Source organism: Alligator mississippiensis, chromosome 1, assembly GCF_030867095.1.
Source record: "Alligator mississippiensis isolate rAllMis1 chromosome 1, rAllMis1, whole genome shotgun sequence".
NCBI lineage: Eukaryota > Metazoa > Chordata > Crocodylia > Alligatoridae > Alligator > Alligator mississippiensis.
The window spans coordinates 354484068-354505340 of NC_081824.1; the positions used below are offsets into that span (position 1 = coordinate 354484068).

The window sequence follows — 21273 nt, forward strand, 5'->3', positions numbered from 1 at the left end:
TCCATCATGAAAAATTCAAGGTTACGAGTCCATGGATGCTATAGGTGGTACATTTAACTTTCTGCAATTTATATAGGCCAAAATGGTCAAGCTGGGATACTGAACTTCAGAAAGGAGCTCCATGTTCCCTTATTAGCAATGCTGGCTAAGCAATTTGAGACAGTCACTCTGGGAGATGTTAACATGAATATTGACAAAGGCACAGATGCAAAAACGCAAAATCTCATCTTCTTGTTTGCCTGCCTAAGACTGTATGCTTTCCCTGTTCCTATCCATGCAGCCAGTCCCACCCAGTGGCAGACTGATGGGGTAGAGGAGGGGGCCATGGCCCCTGGGCACCAGCCTGGGGGTGGGGTGCTGGCCAGGCCCTTCAGATTTATTGTGCAATATGACTTATTTAAGTATTGCTGTGAGAAGGAAGGGGGGGGGGGCAATGCAAGTATTGGCCCCCAGATGCTTGAGACCCATCTGATCCCACCTTAGAGTTACTTTTAGGATTAGGTGACCATAATCAAATGTCTCCTGTCTTGGATGGACATTACCTCATTAGGGCATAGATCACAGCTCTCCTGTCTCCCACTCAACAAGAAAAACTGTTGAGCCTCTTTTTGTCCACGAAGACTCTTAGACTCCATCAAATTCCAAAGACTGCTAAAGGACCAATTATTCTACCCATGGGAAGCAGGGTCAGGATCTAGTGAATCTTTATCACTGTAGTTTAGCCCCAGCCAATGAAGCTGGCTACCAGTGGCCATTTCTTCCTCCTCATCTACCCAGGGTTCTGTTTTCTAATGCGTTATGCAAAATAGAGACAGAGGGTTGGCTACTCAACTGTCACTGGTACAAAAATAAAGACTGATAGAGATAGGATGAAATACAATGAATTCTTTAAGCCTACACTGAGACTACATTACCCACCAGCTGTTAGTCTCTTCTGAAGATGTCAAAATCCTCTCAGTCTGGCAATCTGCTTCATCAATTCTGAGAACCTACAGCTCATCTGAACTGAGCACTCAGAGCTGTGAAAAAACTTTCTACTTTATGGAAAGGATCATGTACATTCAGGAAGCGTTCTCAGGCAGCATGGAGCAACTCTACTTATACCCACAAACAAACAGCCCATCTGAATTCCCAGGATACCCTGTCATTGTCTTGACTCCAGGCTGTCAATCTATTTTGTATCCTTTCTGCTTTTGAAAAAGAGTCCTGGGCAATTGGTGCCACTCCTGATTGAAATAACCAATACCTCATTTAGGGAAGGAATATTCCCTTATACTTATGGATATGTAGTATTCCAACCAGCACCAAACAAACCTACTCTGGATACAACAGTTGTGGGTAAGTACCACCTAGGCTAGGGACAGATATTCACAAAGCCTGAGCCTGAATTGATTTAATCTTTGCAGGTTAGTTTAACCTGGCGAGGCTGAACTGGTTTTTAAATGCACAGACTTCCCCTATGGACTGAAGAAATGCAGGCACATGCCTGCAGTAGCTCTGGCTAGAAGCCAGGGGGTATTAGAGCAGCCCTCCCTTCCATTCTACACTGCTGAGCTGAGGGGGAGTCATGGCCAGGTCCTGGCAAGACGCTCCGATTAGGGAGGGGGTCCCCACTCCTCACTGCTCCTGACCAGCTCAGCAGGGAGTTGATAACATAACATTTATCAGCCCATCAGAAAACAAAAGCCTCTCATTAGTTCAAGCTCTTCTTAAACAACTTTTTCCAAGGAAGGAATGGAGGGATATTACCAGCTGACCTGTTGATTAGCTCCAGAGAGCCCTAAGCAGACACTGTCCTCTCTGCCTTTGTCCTGTCTACCTTACACAGACACTTCACAGCATTAGCTAGTACACCACATGCTGGCTACAATCCAGTCTGTGCTATGGGAGAGGGGAGAGGGGAATCCCTACATGAGCTGGGAGTGGTGAGGGGGTGGGGTAGAGGAAGGGGAAGCCAGGAAGACCCTGCCATGCTTGCAAGTTTCCACTGGAGCTCCAGCCAGGGAGCACAGGGGTGGGGCCAGCCTGTTCTCTGGAACAGAGAGCTCCACCCAGGGCTGCAAAGCATCTGGGATGCTGGGGGACTCTGATTTAAGATAAACCAGGAAGGAGTCTGGGACAGACATTGCATTAAACTGGTTTGAACAAAATCAGTTAAGTCTGATACTAAATTCAACTAGGTTTATCTCAAACTGGTTTCTGCCATTTTCAAAATGGTTTCTGTGCACTGAGCATCTGTTATATTGCAGGTTTAAACCAGTTTTTGATCACTTACACTGGTTTATGTATAATGTCTGTCCCTAGCCCTAATGTCAAACTTCCCATTCCTGAGCAAGCTCATACAGAAGCTGTACAAAGACCAATTATAACTTTACAAAAAGAGAAAGAAGAAACCCAAGTAATGGTCAAACTGTTAAAGCCAAATAAACTACTTAAGTTGCATATCATAATTATATAATTCCATACCCTTCTAATGAATTATTACAGTTTCAACAAGCTAAGACAGGTCTGCTCCAAGGAAAACAGGATTGATTCACTTTGGAAATCAACAATCAACACTGATGGTTTTAGGACATACAACAGCTTTTGTTTATATTTTATGCCATGAAAAGACAACTTCTTTGAAGTGCTGAGTGCCTCCCCTAAGATTCCCATGGCTCATAATTTGCATGATCTGACCCAATCACTTCACATGTTGTGTAATGCCACAATGCAAGAAAATTACCTACCATATAAGTTTGCAGGATCATCACCCCTTCCTTCCACACACAAGTGCAGAAGAAGCAGCTGAAAAAACAGAGCTGAGCGGGTGCTGGAGGAGTTGCATTACTTCCCCCCACAAGCAAGGAAGCAGCAGGAACACCTTTATAAATCACATATCCTTGCCAACCTGCCTCCTGGGAAGACATAGCTATTTCTTATCATGGTTGTTTTATATAATTTGAAGGTGAAAGTAGGCTGCTAGCAAAGTAAATGAGAAGCAGGGGAAAAAATGGTAGGCAGTGCTCTTGCTTTTTAGTGCATTTGGAGAAACAATGCTTATGTACCAGATGAAAAAGAAATATGCTTATGTTGCATAGATCCCCAAACTTTTGACTTCCCTTTGGTGTAAAATGTTCTCTTGCTACAATAAAAGCCAGGACATTGAAACCTGCTGAGCTGTAGGAAGAGAGGAGTGGAAAATGCTAAAACAAGTCTGCAGGGCATTCATTCCAAGCTACATCCTTTTTATTTTGCCAGTACTTACTGCCCAGGCAAGAACATAATTTGCTTTCCAGCTGTGAAGGGAGATAGTTTTCTTTCTTGGTTTTCAGTGGTAATAGAATTTTTTTTCTTCTTCCACTGAAGAGATCTCTTGAATTTCTTTTAGGCAATTACTTCTCAGCAGCAGGATGTTTCAGATAGAGAGTGGAACAGCCCTGGTCTGGCAGGGGGCCTTGGAAGTCAGCCCCAGGCTCCGGGTGGTGATGTCAGGTGGTGTTCAGGCTGGCTGGGGCATGAGGGTCCTACACTGTAGGGGTAGCTGGCAGGCAGCTCCTGCACTGTAACACCTTGGTGCCCCTACCAGCCTCAGTCACCACGTGCGTTTGAGTGCACATACGTACTTGACCATAGGATAGTACTGTCTCCGACACTACTATCCTACAGCAGAGTTCATAAATTTACTGTGCCCTAACACTGGTGCATTGTCACAGAGCACTTAGGTGCCCTAGTCCTAAGAAGAAAAACTGCTAGGGAAAGAGCCCTAGCAGTGAATAAGGAGCCTAGTTGTTGGTTGCCAGGTCAACTGGAGGGAGCAAGAGATTGCACCTGCTGGCGGTCAGCTGATTGAAAGGGGGCAGGGCCAGGCTCCCTTATAAAGTCCAGGCGCTGAGGCCAGGCTGGCAGTTCCCTACCAGAAGCCAAGGAGGAGGGAGCTCTCAGCCATGTTCTGATACTGCAGAGAGAGAAAGGATCCCTGGTAGGACTGAACGTTGTTATGGCCGGGCAGCTTCTGTTTATGTTATAGTCAAGAGGCTTATGTTTGTGTTGCTATTTGTTAAACTGGTGGTTTGGGTGAGGCTATTAGGGGTTGGAGGAGGCCTCATAGGGGACTCACACTAGTGTGGGGAACCCCAGCGCCAGCAAGGGCGCAGCATTGGGGGTGCACAGACCCTAGCCCCAGAGAGGGGCAGTTGAGAAGCCCCAGAGAAGGGGGTGTTGCTAAGAAGACCCAGTGCAGGCATGGTGAGCCCCGGAGAAGGGGGCAGCATTGTAGAAGAGCCCCAGAGGAGGGCAGCATTACTGGGGAAACCCTAGAGAAGGGGGTGGCATTATTGAGAAGGCCCTAGAGAAGGGGGTGGCATTATTGAGAAGGCCCTAGAGAAGGGGGAGGCGTTACTGAGGAGCCCCGGAGAGAGGGCATGGAGAGAGACAGGGCCACAGAGAGCCCGAGCGCCAGAGAAGGGGTGTAGACCCAGACCAGACAACGTCTACTCCAGCGGTGAGGCGTGGACTGCGGTGTAGGGGAGGAAGCAGAGCCGCAGATAACACCCCCTGGCATCGGGGCAGTACAATAGGCAGCCTTCCGCTCGCAAGAATATCATCATAATTTCCATTAAGACGTGGCAGGAGAGTATGGGGCAGGACATAAGAACCCTAAAGAAGGATCCAAGGGTGCGCCACGCAAGGCATGGAGTACTAGGAAGATGGTGCTGGGAAGGGCGACCTGTTATATGCATGTATAGACTGTGACGCTTTATTGAGGAGCTACTTAGTCAACGCTTGCAGTAAAGCGCACCTGTAGATGCACCCAATGTGTCCCGAATTTTTCTGCTTTTCAGTCTTTGTTACTTTAACACTCCCATTATTTCCCCCTTACTATTTCTGTACCATCACGTGATCCACATATGCTCATTCCACGTACCACATGCGGGGCTGCTGGTTAAATTACCAGTCCTGAAAGTAATACATATTATCAGTACTGTGTTAATTCTCATCCTGATGGCATATGGGAGTTTTGTTGTTAACTGCTTCCCCAAACTTCTTCTTTCCTATGCTTTTCCTCTTAGTAGCCATGGTCTTGAGTATCCATGTAGGCTAAAATCCAGAGTCTGACTTGCAACAAAATTGCTGGACAGAGTGCTGGTAGGTATCATGAAGTTAGAGTGCATGAGAAACCTCCCCAAGAGGCACAGGACTTCAAAGATGTCCTTAAAAACCTCTTCTAGTCCCTATAAAGACCTGAAAGGAGAAAAGTTTCCTGCAATGCACTGTACCCCATTATGGATCACCTATGCCCCGCTTCCTTCTGCCACTTAGTCACAAGTCTAGCTCCAGGCCCAAATAGCCAGGTTATCTGAGCTCTGTAACACACTCTTTCTATTACCCAGATCTAGCTCTTTCTTTCTTGAACACAAAGAGCTGTGCCTTTAAAGGCTGCCTATCTGGGAACATTCACCTGTTTTGTGACAGCAGCAGAGGTGGTGTTTGGATTTTGGACTTTAAGTGGAACATACACCAAAATAAAATCTTTCTACTTAAATAAACAGGCTGTAAAGATGCTTAGGTATTTAAAAAAGCATTTACAGTGGCAGGTAAAATGTCATTTACTTGATTTTTATTCCCATTTGTTTGATCCCACTGTGAATATCTAATCTACTGGTCAGGAAAATGACTGCATTCCCACAATGGTATTACAATTGTTTTTATTTTATTGCAGGAACCAATACCACATTATGCTAAGGACTGCACAGACAAACTACAAGTATATGGTCTCTGCCACAAGCAGGTTACAATTTAAGTCATTCTCTAATACCACATTTCCCAAAGGAGGTCCTGTGTATTATCATGCTTTGATGTCAGGTTTGTCAGATTCTAAAAGAGCAATGAGATATGGATGCAAGGTTTTAGTGATTAACCATCTCTATATCCTCCCTTTTATATTTACATTTCCTCCATTTTATATTCAATATGCTCTGCTTCCTGTCTTTGTTGTTTTTATTTTAACTTCTCTGATTTTGTTTAGGTCCAACTGGAACCCAAACTAACATTGCCATGCATCCTCCTGTGTTGGTACATGAGTGATCCCAACAATGTGATTGGGGACTGACAGGAGAGAAAAGGCTGCAGGATCATCACTCCTTCCTTCCGCACACAAATGCAGAAGAAGAAGCTGAGGAACCAGAGCTGAGCTGGTGCTGGAGGAGTTGCATTACTTCCCACTCACCAGCAAGGAAGCAGCAGGAACATCTTTATAAATCATACATCCTTGCCAAGCTGCCTCCTGGGAAGACAAAGCTATTTCTTATCGTGATTGTTTTAATTTAGATTATTTGAAGTTGAAAGTAGGCTGCCAGTGAAGTAAATGAGAAGCAGAGGAGAAAATGGTAGGTAGGCAGTGCTCCTGCTCTTTCGTGCATTTATGTACCAGATAAAAGAAAAAAAATGTAAATGGTATAGATAAAGGACACATCAGAATAACTTAAATGATGATAATTCTTGAATTTTCTTTACATTTTTTTCCACCTGCAAATTTACTATGTGTCAGCACTATCTCGCCCAAGATATTAAGAAAAAAATAAAGTTACCTATCAACCATGTCTCAAAGTTGCAAGGGAGAGAGAAACATTGCCATATCCTTGGACCTGCTGTACCAGGAATGCTCCTTATATTTACATTGAGTGTAAGCAATTTAATTTGCTAAACTTCAAGGAATTATGATGAGACCTCCCCCTAGAGATCAGAAATAAGCACATGGAAGCTCTGAAAATGGGAGGCAAAAAGTCTTTATCTCCCTTGTAAGAAACTTTGTTTAAGGAAGACGAGCTCAGTATTAGCGATGGTCAAACTTCAAAAGGCCTGGAGTTAAAGATAAGCTCCCTAAACTTTGGATGATTATCTGAAGCTTATCTAAACTATTTGATCCTCTTAAGACTGCAGAATTGGTCTAGAAATCTTGTATAAGCAGGCTTTCTTGTGATAGTTACAGAACTTCCTGTCAGGGTGAAAATAGGAGATCAACCTCTCTGGTGGTATTTTATCACTTAGCCTGGATGTAATACAGATAGACAGAGGCATGAGAAGATGAAAAGTATTCATTTCTGAGGTATCCATGTTTAGCTGTCTTATCAGAAAGCAGGAGTTATTCGGAGAATGAAAAGCAGCACATTCCTGAGTCAGGGCCAGTTCTACCATCTTTATTCACATGCGAGATCACATTATTTAAACTTACCAACATTCTCTTGAAAAAAAGTTCACACTTACTGATTAATATTTAAAAAATTGAACTAAAAAAAATCTTTCCTATGAGAAGATTTGATTTAAATAAGGCCATTCAGGGTATTATGGGGGGAGGGGGGGAAGGATATCTCCTGCTTATTGATAGCTCCTAAAGACTGTCAGAATTCTATCCTTGCAGTTAACACGGTCTCTTTTCAAAGATGTTATTCTGTGATACTATTAAAGGCTTGCTCCTCTTGAGGTGCAAAGAACCTTAACACTCATCCATTTCATTAGGATTTAACATAGCTAATTTCTTGTAGGAGGTGTTCAGTACTTGGATAGGCATGGTTCTTTGGGTAGATGCGATATCTTTTATTAGACCAACGGAGTAGTTGAAAGAATGTTCTTTGCAAGCTTTCCGGCACAAGTACCCTTAGGGCTTACCCCCTTGTCCCCCCGCTTCCCTTCTGTACCCTTTGTTCTCCTGATTTCCACCTATTTACAGTCTCACTGACCTCCTGTTACACTTTAAGCTTCTTTCATTCCTTGTAGAACTCAGAACAACAGCAAAGACTCTCTATGCCTGAAGAAGTGTGCTTGTGCCCAAAAGCTTGCAAACAACATTTTTCCCAACTACTCAGTTGGTCTAATAAAAAATATTACATCTACCTAAAGAACCTTGCCTACCTGTCCTTATTTAACATGGCTACAACTAAAAAAACTTCAGTACCTGGAGGTACTTAATTTAGGAACTCTAAATTAAGATTTCTTTCTGTGTATTTGCATATTTATTTAACTGGTTGGCTTGGCTTTCTGTGTTATACACACTTAAAAGCACCCCTGAAAATGTTGAACTGAAGAACAGCAATAGTAAATAAAGAAGGTTAAGTTTAGGTACAGGCGCAAAAGTAGCAATGGTTATTTTTGAGAGAGAAGGTATTCCCATTTTTAGTGTGCTATCATAACTTTCTAGCAAAGTTGCTTTGAAGAGACAGATTCAAAGCGACATTGCTAGAAAGTTATGATAGAACAATTACATGGACTTTGTAAGTTTATCTCTGTTGACGTTTCTACTGACTTCAGTGAAACTATTTCAGGTTGACAATAATATAAGGGAAAGCAGATTAAATCCCTTAATTTAGTCCTAAGGAAATGTTGTTAATTTTTTTTGGGTTGTGATATTATGAAATCCTCTTTTGTGACATAATCTAATTTAATCAACACTATGCCTTTTCCCTGATTGTTCTTGTGCCATAATAAGTGTGACATTCATTGTTCATTCTCAGTGGAGATGGGATATGTCTTAATACTCTAGGGAAGAAGGGTTTTTATTCTAGTTCCTTTAAAAATTATTTTGTTCTCTTGCTGCTCTCCTGTTTTTAAATTATTCTGCTTTTTATTGTAGACTGCCCTGAGTCCTTGTTGGAAAAGGCGGCATAGAAATCAAATAAAAACATCCATAATTTGGATGCACTTTCTGTCCTCCAACACATAATAACATCACGGGGATTAAAAGACAGTAATAACGGACAAAACAGCTCATTATTTGAAACTATGACTCTATTCAGCCTCTGCTTAACAGCATTGTCACAGACTCCCAGGGGAGTCACACTTTTTTTTTTGAGCTGGAGATGGAGCCTTATAATGAAAACTGTCAACAAACAAGGTTAGAAATAATCAATAAATACCTTTTCAATAGTATACATGAACAGCATAGAAATTTGGGACTTAGGACAATTTTGTACAATTTTACATATATACTTTTCGATTTTAGGCTGAATGCATTCATGTCGTGAATGAATCCATTATTTTCAACTTTACAGAACTGTTTTGTTTCAATCTCCTCAAAGCCAATAAAGGCTTCCCTGTGATAATGAGACTTGTACGACCAGACACACTAACAAGAAGAAAGCCGTTAGGATATTTGCCAAAGGAAGATTTAATTATTTTAATTACTAACTCTACAAAGAGTGGGAAGGGCTGCGGGGAGGAGATGCACACTTCCAATAAACTTAAGTTAAAAGCAGCTTAGAGAATACTCTATGGAACTAATTCTGTTCTTTGCAGTTTAGCATGAATTCTGTTTTGCCATTCAGAAATGTAAGTTTATTAATCCCTTTGAAAAATTATGTTGTTGTGGTGCTGTTCATACTGAGCTCTGCTATTAACTAATGAGGGGATGATACAAAAAATCTAGTTTAAATTTTGTTAAAGCATCATTTATACATATAATTAATATAGCTCATAAGTTCCTTCACAGTAATAAGAATGTAGAAGATATGCCTTGAATTTTTAGCTATAAAACAAAAACACAGCAGTTCAAGGGTAAAAACCTGACCCCATTGAATTTAATGGGTATTTTGCAGATGACTTCAGGAAGCCAGGATTTCACCCAGAGAGTTTATTGTTCAAGTTAGTGCTCAGTTCCATGCAAAAGTTGAGGGGGGAAAAAAGGCAAGAGGAATGAATAAATAATAAGTCTGTTTCAAGCTCAGAACTAATTTTGAGAAAAAGATACCAGAATTGATTTCCCTTTCATGACTCGTTCCAGTGGAAAATCTAAATACTTAGGGATTGCCTCTTCATTCATAAATTTCTGAGGCTACTGCATGAATCAGGAACATGCAAACAACTCATGCCCATGGGGGAAATACTGGAAGACGGAGACAAGACACAGGCTATCTAGCCTGACTCAGGTTTCTGAGTCTGATACAAACCCTACTCAAGAAGCTGATCAACAAAGACACACCATCTGTCTCCCAAGAGAATAGAATTAGGCTGAGTGAGACATCAACTTCCTGAATGTAATCCTTGCTTGGAAGATAAAGAAAGAAGCTGAGAGAAACAAAGAGGCAGAGGGAAAAGTAAGAGAGTGATAGAGACCAAAAGAGTAGCAAGCTTTAAGTGAATGAATCATAATGGAGGGTAGAGGCTACTTTTCAGTACATTCTGATACTCGTAACTTCCTGTACTTTACACCTAGATGCACTTAGAGGACAAAAGCACAATTTTGCCACCTTTTGTTAGAATTCATCTTAGAATAAGGTAATAAACATCATAAATCATGTTGGCATGAGGAATTGATGGAGTGCCAATCACTTTCATATCTATGCCACTTCTGTTGGCATGTATATGGGCATAGAAAAAGTAATCAAAACATCTCTACTTTTGCTCATGCTCTAGCATGTCAGCCTGAAAAATATTTTGGCTTCTTTCACTTCATGTATGTATGTATGTATGCATTTATTTATTTTTGCTTTAAAATTGTGTAAATGCTTGTCAACAAAACTAAGGCTACACATCTTAATTTTTGCTGGCATAGCTCTGTTTGTCATCATTAGGACAAAGTATGATTTATGAGAGACATAGCTGTAACACCAGAAGTCCCTATGTTTGCAAAACTGTGCTTCTGCCAATTTAATTTTGTCCTAGCCACACCACCAGGACCATCACAAAGACAAAAAAGAGAGAAAAAAGTGAAATGCTGGCAAACTGTTGCACAAACAGATTCTTGAATTCTGTTTAGTCTTACAATTAGATGTAAATGATTGGTTACTAACAAAGTAACTCAAATAAAAGATGAGGTTTTTTTCCCTCAGCCAGCATGGGAGAAAAAACCCTTGACTTATAATCTTATACAAGGAAAACTCCTTAAATACACTGCCTATCATTAAACTGCTGCCAAAAGCAGCATGTGCTCAGTAATGGAAACCAGTAATGAAGTTGATTTAATACCGCCAAAACTTAGCATGACTATAAAACACATGACCCACTTGGGGTAAATTTACTGATGGGAATCTTTTTTTTTCTTTTTGGCCCTTAAAAAAAACAGGTGAATGTTCCTTCCGTAGGGAATGGGCATTAGGTCTGGAGGTACTGCGATACCAGGACAGCACCAGGAGGGCCAGAGCCAACCCTGACACCCTCCTATTGGTGCTAAAAAGGTTTAATCTTAGCCAAAATGCTAAGATGTTGATGGAGACTCAAGCAGAAGCCCTGTTACTTGAGCTAACTCCGGGAGGAGTGACCTCCGAATGCACCCTGCCAGGTGGAGAGGATTTCACATCTGGAAAGAGGTTGGATGATTAGCCTGCAAAAACCACGACGTGTGGACGAAGAGTGAAAGAAGCGGAGACCGAGTTCTGCCAATGAGGCAATTAGCTGTTTAGATTAGTTTTAGCAAAGTATTGTTAAAAATTTCAGTTCAGAGTTTTCCTTATCTTCAAATCAACTGCCTTTGTCAATGAAGTTACTGTACCTTCTACTTTGAAAAATAAACCTATAATTTGAGCGTGTAACATCTGGGTGCTATTCATTGATCATGGGCTTTAACAACTTACTGATCTCCTTCTTTTTCTTATTAAATCCAAGTTGTGGCAGACAAGTACATGTAGAACACGAAGATATTACCCAACACGTTCACAGAGACCTATCACAAGGATAGACTAGTTCAGCCCATCTGAATAAAATACATGTTAGTGCCCATTGCATATAGCCCCTTCAGTGCCTACTCTTTTTCAACTCATGGTGAGCCACTACATTGAATACATTTTTACTTCTTCACTCCCACAGCTAAGCTGCATCTTTCTTTACCATTTCCAGCAATTCCTGTTTCTTCACCAGCCTAACATATCTGGCAAATGAATCACTCTCTCACCTCTCCACCTCAGTGTGTTGCATGTGACCCCACTTTCCCTGAGGTGGAGCCAGACCAGGTTGTCTTGCACCTCAGCTGCATATACATTTTTGGAGGATTCTAGGACTCATGACAAAAACACCCAGTTCCAGTCATGAGTGGGAAGCTAATTAGCACATGGATCCTTTGTGGGGGGGGGGGGAAGAGGGAGTATCTGGAGAATACACAAATACTGAGAAGTGCTGAGCTGTGGGGTCACCATGCCCTGAAATCCTGTTGACTCCACTGGGGTCCAATCCATTATCTATACAGTAAATTATGAGCCTTTTTGGCTTCAGACTAATATTATGTATAGTTTTATACTATATTTAAGTAGGTGCTGAAGTGGTGCTTAAAAGTGCGTATATTGAAGATCTGTGCTAAAACTTGCAGCAGTTTCACAAAAGGCAAAATGCATCAGTTCTGGATGAAAGAAGACTATGGGTACCTGTAGTAATTTGCCTACATGCAAATTTTGCTCCTTTCTTCCATTTCCTCAGGAAGCATAGGCTTTGACAGTAAAGGGGGGAAGAAATTGGAGAAGTAAAGGGCAAAAAGGCTTCTTGACTCCCAGATTTATTTTCCCTGCTGTACTATTGAGAGGGGGACAAATTCAAGGCAAACCTTCAATAATTAGATTCTATACCTGTAAAATTGTAACAAATTTATAAATTTTCCCTGTATAGAATCTAATTATTGGGGGTTTGTTTTATATTCAGGGTCTTCTTATATTTGAATAAATATGGTACTTTCAAAACTCACTGCTATATCATTAATCAAGTTTATGTTTAGATGATAAAACTACACATATGATTTTGATTTCATATATTTTTTCCTTTATTTTGACTTGTTGACAACATCACCTCATTCATTTTGAGCATTTAAGGGGAAAATTTAAAAAAAAAATCTTTCCTTAAAGTTCCTTGTTAGAAAATTATTTCTTTCCATCTTATATATATTTGTAGCCTTTCAGTAGAGGCTGGGGCTTGTAGTGAAAGGTTATATTGCATGGAATTATCTCAAATTCCAATTTCTCCAAGTCAAAACATGCCAAAAAAATAATTACAGTCTGGGAAAAACAGATGGCATTTTCCATGCCACTTTGTCCTCTGATCCTAGCAGCTCTTATGACCTAAGCAAGGGTGGTACTTAGATGGGATGATGGTTTTCACAAGCTGAGCAAGGAACACTTAAGCTTATTGCAGGAAATGGTGATTCAACAACAAATTGACATTTTTAATTTGAGTCAGTATCAAACTAATGCCATCTCAAAGCACTGTGCTGAAAGCTCCACCCAAGCCTAACAGCCTATCAAGTGTGTGCATGGTTATGATACATCAGGTTCTGTGATCAACAGCATCCAAGGGAGTGATGGAACTAGCTAGCATCATGTGCAGCTGCTTTTGCCTCCTCCACCCAAATCACCATTTGCCACTGGGACCACTGGAATGGCCTTCTTGCACAATTCTGGAACAAGGCTTGAACTTCCACCTTGGAGCTGCAGCCAGCCACATAAACCACTTTGGTTAAAGTTGTGGGTGAGGAGGCACTAGCCAAATTTGAGCTTCATCTATCACATTCTACTTCTCTGCATTTTCCCTATAGTTTTAAAAACATTAACTATTCCTCATTTGCTATCTTGGCTTATCCCAGTAACTACCTTAATATGTGATATGAACACAGCTCTTTTTATCAGTGATATGGGGCAATATTGTGTCCTTGTTCTAATTTTCGGGCTTGATTCACTCATAGGGCTTAGGGAAGTCAACTCTGTATGTAATTCTATTGCTCAATTAATCGAGTCTGCTGGAGCAGGCTAATTAGCATGTTTCTGCAGCCTCAGCATCTCATGTATTCAGCATCCTCACACTTCAAAATCATAGCAGGGGTGCTTTACCTAAAGCTCATTGAACAAGCTTAAGTTAAAGTGTGCCCACTGCCATTTTGAAGTGCAGAAAGAGGAATACACAAGATGCTGTGGGCACTTTAATTAGAGCAGCTCCCAAGAGACACTCTAGTTAAAGCACCCCTCCCCCGCCCCCAGAGCATGTGTAAAGATGACCTAAGTGCCTAACATGTGCTCTAACTGGTCTGTGTTCTTCTGTCCTAGGAAGGGAGGCCTAAGATCCACTTAATTTGGGAAATCTGCTATGACTGCATGTTGAAGTGATAGGTCTGCAGGCCAGAAGCAGTAGAGAGACTGTTCCTATAATCTTTAACATATAAGAGGATCCTGAAGGTACTGGTACTGTAACAATGCCATCTGTGAAGGACCATCTGGAACAACAGAAGGAACTTCAACGGAGTTTGGGAGAGATTATTTGCCAATGTGTTCTGCCATGTAGTTTAATTATGACATACGATTAAGAATTTAAGATCATATTTCTTTTTATTGCAATAAATTAAATTTTGATTACAGTCTGATTGTGTTTAAGGAGCTTCCCTTTGAGAAAAATTAAAAGTCCTAGACACCAAATATAGATTTCTCACAACACTTTCTTGTCATAGGGGGTATAATCCTACCCACAATCCTTGTTGCATGTTTTGAGAAATTCTTCACTGTAGAGGGGAAATAAGAGAATGTCTTAGGCTTAGTGCACCCCATCTCTTCTTGGCCTATACAGAACAGAGGGTGTCCCAGATGTTGTGGGGAACTTTATGGCAATGGGAAAGCAGAAGATACACACGAAGCAAGTTGTAAGAGAGATCTTTTGTGCAGAGAGATATTACACACTACAGCATTCTCTTCTACGCAAAGGATTATCTTTCTAATGCCTGACTTTGGCTGAAAGTCTTTTCTCTCCCTTTCCGGTTGACTGCAGCATCTTCTACCAGAAATAAGAGAAAGTATTACCCTTCGGTGGTAGATGCAGCACATTCCTTTCTAGGAATAGATCAAAAGATGCATATTTACTTATTTGTAAAGAAAAAAAAACACCCCTGTTTCTAGCCACCAAGTCTCATCTCTCTTTGATCTGTCCAAATGTGAACGGCATCTCATGGTGGTTCTGTACCACTAAACAGGCTTTTACATGTTAGAGAACTGTGCTATTAGAGTGTAGTGTGATCAAACAAGTGAAAGCTATTCTACAAATTTTACTCTATTAGTTTAAATAAACACACAAGTCTTATGGGTTTTTAACATTATATTATTTTTGCCATCCCTTTAAACAAGCAAAGCCAAAAGACCTTAAATATAAGAAGTTAGATCATACTTTCTGAACTTGGGACTTTTGGGCTGTAGAATGTTTTCAGGCTATAGGATCACAAACACCTTGTCCTTCTAGTATTGCTACATACGTAAAGGATGCCTTCAAGAGCATATCTTGATATGGGATAGTTTGTGGTATGGAAAAGGTCAAAAACCACTGACCTACATCAGTATTATGTTTTGGACTGCAAATTAACAATATGAAAGCCTGAGGATTCAATATTATAGCTCCTAAAGGAACAGCAGTCTGACAGAATGCTGTAATATGTATAGCATTGAGGTAGACAATATAGTAGAGTCTGGAGAATGTGGAATGATACATGACATTCCCTCACACACAACACTTAGTCTGAAAGCAGCCCAAGGCATTAGGCCACAAACACTAACTATCTCTGGCACATGGGTTCAGACTGGATTGGTAGAGGAGGTTTAAGGTTTCTATTATCTTCAGTGTTTTACCATTGGAAAATGTGTATGGACACCCATGCTAAATAAGCAACTCAACACAATAGCCATGATGACATAGTAAATATTTTAATTAAAAAGTTCCTTATGTGTAACTTTCCCCCCCATGCCCAAAAGAAAATAAAGGAATGAGGCTGGCTATAACAGTTGTTCTGTTGTGTGGATATTGAGAAAACTTGAGGAGCGAATAATTAGAAAAATCTAAAACCTTGAAGTTTCAGACATCCAGAAAATAAACATTGTGATTCCCACCCTTAATATTCAGATTACACTCATTTAAATGTTTTGCAGAATAGCTCTGTGTATTGCTTCTCTGTTCTTTAAGCAAAAGACTTAGAATATAAAATATGCAAAGCAGTTTTAAACTTATCTCTTATCTCTGCTTGTTGTACATGGAATTTTCCAAAGGAATCTGTCTGACAGATGTTTTTAACTAGAGTTGGTCAAATGGATGACTGAGCCCTGATAGGGAAAATAAATAACAGTGTTTGTGACATCAGGAACCCAGCTGTCTTTATTAGTGATGAAGAAAGATAAGTGTCTGCTGTGAGCACCGGTGTTCCAGTGTTCTCAATAAAATTTAAGAGGGGAAAAAACCACAACAAAACAAAAATCCTGCCTGCACAGACTGGTTGATGAAACACAAAGACTTCTCGAATATGCCTTTCTCATAGAACTAGTTCTAACTCGATATCCACTGATGCACTTGCAACTCTATGTTTTTTTGGTAATTTCTAGGGGAGCTGATCTTTTTTCCATATTTGAAAAAGCAGATGTCCTCTTGCCTATCTGGAGGGTAATGAGGAAAGGTTGAGGTCAGTCCACTAACTCTCTTGGGCCTTTAATATAGATGGATCTCATCTAGTTAGAAAAGGCATTCAATGTTGAAAGCTGAAGTCAAAAGAATACTCTGGCCTTAATGGTGAGATGAAATGGCTATTGGAATATATTGCCAAAGTAAATTCTCTATCACGTGGAACTTCCAAATCAAACATTGCTAAGAAGAAATGCTCTAAGTACGACTACAGATGGTTGGGTTAGATAGAGTAATTAATGGGCATGTCTACACATTCCTTAACGTGCCTTTTCTACTGCATATTAAGTTTAGTACCTGTAAGATAAGGAACTACATAAAGGCGTATTAGCCTGTGCTAATGCACAGAAGCAAAAGCAAACAGGTTTTTTTGTGACACTTAATGTGCAGTAGACTAATTTTACTGTGCATTAGCACATTAGCTTAGTTTTTTTCTGTGACGCGTTAATGCACAGTAGAATAAGCTACTGTACATTATAGCATTTCATGTAGATGCACCCATTGGGTGAAATTCCAGGGTCTGCCTGTTATGCAAGATGTTAGACAAACTGATAGTAATTATTTGCCCTTAAAAATACATTCACCTATGTATGGAGACAGAGCATGATCCATAGAGAAAGTAATAAAGATTGAAACTACAGCAACCTGTTTTATCTCTATGCTTTGAAACCTTCTAATAGAGCCAAATGGCTGAGAACAGGGACAGAATAAGAGGGAATGGACAGGGATTTGTGTACACCCATGAAGTCAGGAAGCTGTTTATTTTAGACTGAGGAACACTGTTTTGGAGGAGAATTTAAGAGGAAGTATGAGAAGAATTTTGTAGCTATTTCCTCACTCTAATTCTCCCATGGAAAAGGGTGATCTGAACAAACGTTTTCTTTTTTGTTTTTGTAAATAAATGCTTCATAGAAGCCTCATTAATATCAATTTCAATCCATGGGCTATTTCTTTAACTCCAATACTTTTTCAAAATATAAGTGGATTCTTATGGTTATGTACAGTTACTTATTAGCAGGGATCCTGGTTTTCTCTGATTTAAGAAAATCCCCAATTTTTGGCTTAAAAAAGTAACCCCAAATGCACATTTTTCCATGATTTAAATGAAACATCACTATCTATCTATCTATCTATCTATCTATCTATCTATCTATCTATCTATTAGTGGTGTTTCATTTAATCACAGAAAAATGTGGATTTGGGGTTACTTTTTTTAATTGAAAATTGGGGATTTTTTTTTAAATCAGGGAAAACCAGGATCTCTGCCTATTAGTTCTGCACAGGCTATAGCACGGATATACTTTGTGGAGCTAGTTATGCTATACCATAAGCAAAACTGGGCCTCATTGTAAACTCATTTTTTGCATTGTCATAAGTGGTAACTGGTTGTAGGTTACAGTGTATACTGCCCTTTGTGCCCAGAAGTATATACTTGTGTGTGTGTGTGTGGTTGCCATGTTCTCCAACTTTTATGGAGAGAATATGAGCACTGATGATGCTACCCTTATGCAATTTTGAGATAAAGAAAAGTTGAATAAGAGACAAACGTGGATTGCAAGAAGAGAAGGAGAAAGGAGGAAGGCAGAGAGACACTGAGAAGCAGAATATGGTTACATTTTCCCATTTATTTTCACAAAGCTAAGAAAAAAAGTATGCAAAATCCTATTGCCTTTCCTCTTTACCCTGCTTCCTTTTTCTGCTAATTATTTTTCCTCAGCTGCCCTCTAATTATTCTGTTTATCTTTTTGGCACCTTTCTTTGGAAGGAACTGTCATATTGTTATGTTTAAAATAATGAACTGTATTGTACCTTACCCCCATGAACAGTTTTGGTGGTGAAACATTTCCGCATTGCCCAACCTTAATAACCCAAATCCAGGCTGTTGTATCTAAGCCATGGGCCCATATTTAGGCAATGCTACACTACTGTTTTGAAACTGAGAGTGTTTAATCCTGTGCTCAAACAACCTCTCCTTGACTTGTGCACCAGAGAGGTAATTTACCTCCTCTGGGGAAAGAAGAGGAAGGAGCAGTCCCTCTTCCATCCAGGCAGTATGCATTCACACAGAAGCCAAGGACTCTTCCTCTGAGGCAGGGTGTGTCGAAGTTTCCAACCACATGAAGATGTAATCAACATTTACTGGTGGTGGACTGAAACCCTAGAGCAGGGATGTCAAATTAACCTGAGATGGATCCAGACTTCAGGGCTCCTCCCAGGCTGGGACCAGTGGCTGTGATCCAACAGATTCAAGGGGATCCAGTGTGACAGAGCCAAGTGGACCACAGGGAGAGTGGGGTTGCATCAGCACAACCCTCACTCACCCTTCTACTACTGATGGGCATGTGCAGTAAGAACCAGAGGCCCCAAATTTTGTGGTAGACCACTTCCCCAACTTCTGACACATGGTGGGCCAGATGGGACAACTCTGTGGGCTAGAACTGGCCCATAGGCCATACCTTTGTCAATCCTGCCTTAGAGGTTCATTTTAAAAAGCAGAAGATATTATCTATTCAGAAACATGACTGAAAAACCAAATAGGTAAATGCTAAAACCATGCTCCTCATAAAAATTATGAACTAAAATTCTTAGTGATAAGAGTGACTGGAGATTTTTCATGTTTCTGGAGGTAAAGGCTCACATCTACATTAAATACACACTGGCCAAAATTTTCCAAAATGTTTTATTATTTTGGGAGGCTTAGTTATTAGATGCTTTTAAAAGGATGCAACTAAGTGGGGGAGTACTCAACACTTTTTGAAAAACAGGCGCCTTTAAAAGAGCTCAGGCAGGTCACCCATAACCTAGGGTACCTAAGAACCTTGTCTACCAGGGTCCTTAAAAGCACTTTGGAAAATCATGGGCTCTGTCTTTAATAGAAAGAAGGAGAAATACTTGTAGTAAAAGAATCACACTAGATGAGATGACACTTTCTGTCATGATAAGTGGTTACAAGATTTTCAGCTGGAGAATACCTTTACGTTACATTTTTCAACTGACAGAGAAACTCCTGGATCAACAGCTCTCACAAACAGGGATGCAAGGCATGCATATGGACAGGGAGGTCCAAGGCATGCATATGCATTCCTTACATGCTTAAAAATAAGTGTACTCTATTAGAACTGCATGCCTGCTCTGACTTCAAAGTATTTGAAATGCTACATGCATTTAATAGTCATATGTATGGTATTAGGTTCTGTAACTGAGTTTCCAGGTATTTCTGTTATTTTAGGGTAACTACTAGGTAATATATTTCTGTGAAAAAGGGCTTCCTTTTGTTTCTTAAGGTTGCTTCCAGGGGGACTGGGCACCAGGATGCATGTCATGTTAAATTTTTATTTTTGATGCTGTAACAACATTTCCAGTAACTGCGTGTCAAAAGATTATTTTTTGGAAGAGGAAGTTTGGAATTAGTGTGCTACCCTTTTACAGACTAAGAAAAAATTACTTTCCCTAAGAGGAGACCTCCAAGGTCTGGGAGGTCTACAGCAGGGTTCACCTTTCCTTACAGGAATCATATTCTACATAACAAAGAAATGTGTATTTGGGGAAATCGTTTAGTTCATCTAATCCATTCATCTTGCCCTGAGCAAAAAATTCCTACTTTCTGGCAGGTATTTTTCCCGAGTTAACAGGGTCACTGCCTAAAGGGAGGATCTCACAATAAATAGTTTAAGTATTTGTTGTAATAGAGCAGTTTGTAAGTTTGTTCTTATGTTGTAGATTTCATAGTGCGGATACATATGTGTAAACATTTGATAAAACCAACCCATTTCCAAAGGAACAAAAACATACTAGCATTCACTAGCTAGTGATATTTTGAAGGCATTACCAACAAATTGATGCAAATGTGATTTTGACAATCCTAAACAATTTTTATTTAAAGAAGAAAATACTTCTGCCTCAAAGCTTCTTTATCCTTGAACATGATTAATGCTGGTAACTTATAAATATTATAACTTATATGGAAGTTATAATAATGTTAGCAGCAGTTTCATATCTTCAGTTTTCTATGCATATGATTTATATTTGCATCATTGCTTCATTTTACTGTAACAAAAACAACATTAAGGCAAAAATGTAATCCTGTGTCTCTCTCCAGTGTTTCCCTTATAGACACCCTGGTTTAAATTGCAAGGGGCAAGAATTCCTGGAGGTGGTGTCTTTTATTGGATATAATACTTCCTTGTCTTGTATGAGAAGTACCACAACATGAGTGTATCTCTTCATAATGTAAAGTCCATATCAGGAAGTAAACAGTAAATGATGTCAAGAAAAGACCAGGAAAATTCAGATTAGTGGGGAAGAAGCTGCTCAGAATAACACACACACAGATCAAGTAGCTTATCTGTTGGGCATTCACAAATCTTGCAGAGTACAATGATTTCTGGGACGTATATGGAGAATGTATAAAGAACCTGATATGAATGTGCATACATCTAAAGACTTAATTGTGCTACAATAAATGTGAATACTGCATTAAAGCCTAGTCCTTCCTGGTGCTAGTAGTCCTCATGGACCCAACAGGTAATTATTCACAATTACAGAGAACGAAAATCACTAATGTTTCATTTTTTAGCCCCAAAAGACTGGGGGAACTGGGTTTATTTAGTCTAGAGAAGAGGAGACTCAGAGAAGACTTACTAGCAGTCTTCAACTAACTGAAGCAGGGTTTGAAGGAGGATGGAGCTAGATAGAACAAGGAGGAATGGTCTCAAGTTGCAGCAAGGGAAGTTTAGGTTAGATATTAGGAAGAGTTTTCTCACTAGAAAGGTAGTAAAGCACTGGAACAGATTATCCAAAGAGGTGGTGGAAGCTCCACCATTGGGGGTTTTCAAAACCTGGCTAGACAAAGCTTTGGCTGGGATGATCTAGTTGGGGATGGTCCTGCTTTGAGGAGGAGGTTGG

General features: G+C 40.2%; 1 protein-coding gene and 1 long non-coding RNA gene across 5 annotated transcripts in view; one reads left to right on the top strand and one right to left on the bottom strand.

Moving 5' to 3' along the window:
• Window positions 1-21273, bottom strand: part of COL4A2 (collagen type IV alpha 2 chain) — a 233660-nt gene that overhangs the window by 180719 nt on the left and 31668 nt on the right. The gene's annotated exons all lie outside the window — the stretch shown is intronic.
• On the top strand, window positions 3882-11488 carry LOC102558756 (uncharacterized). Of its 2 annotated transcripts, XR_002089586.2 has the most exons (4): window positions 3882-5770; window positions 6008-6368; window positions 8609-8869; window positions 11036-11488. It is a non-coding gene; the product is annotated as an uncharacterized LOC102558756 (long non-coding RNA). The 2 variants fall into 2 exon arrangements; XR_002089585.2 differs by having other exon boundaries at window positions 3883-6368.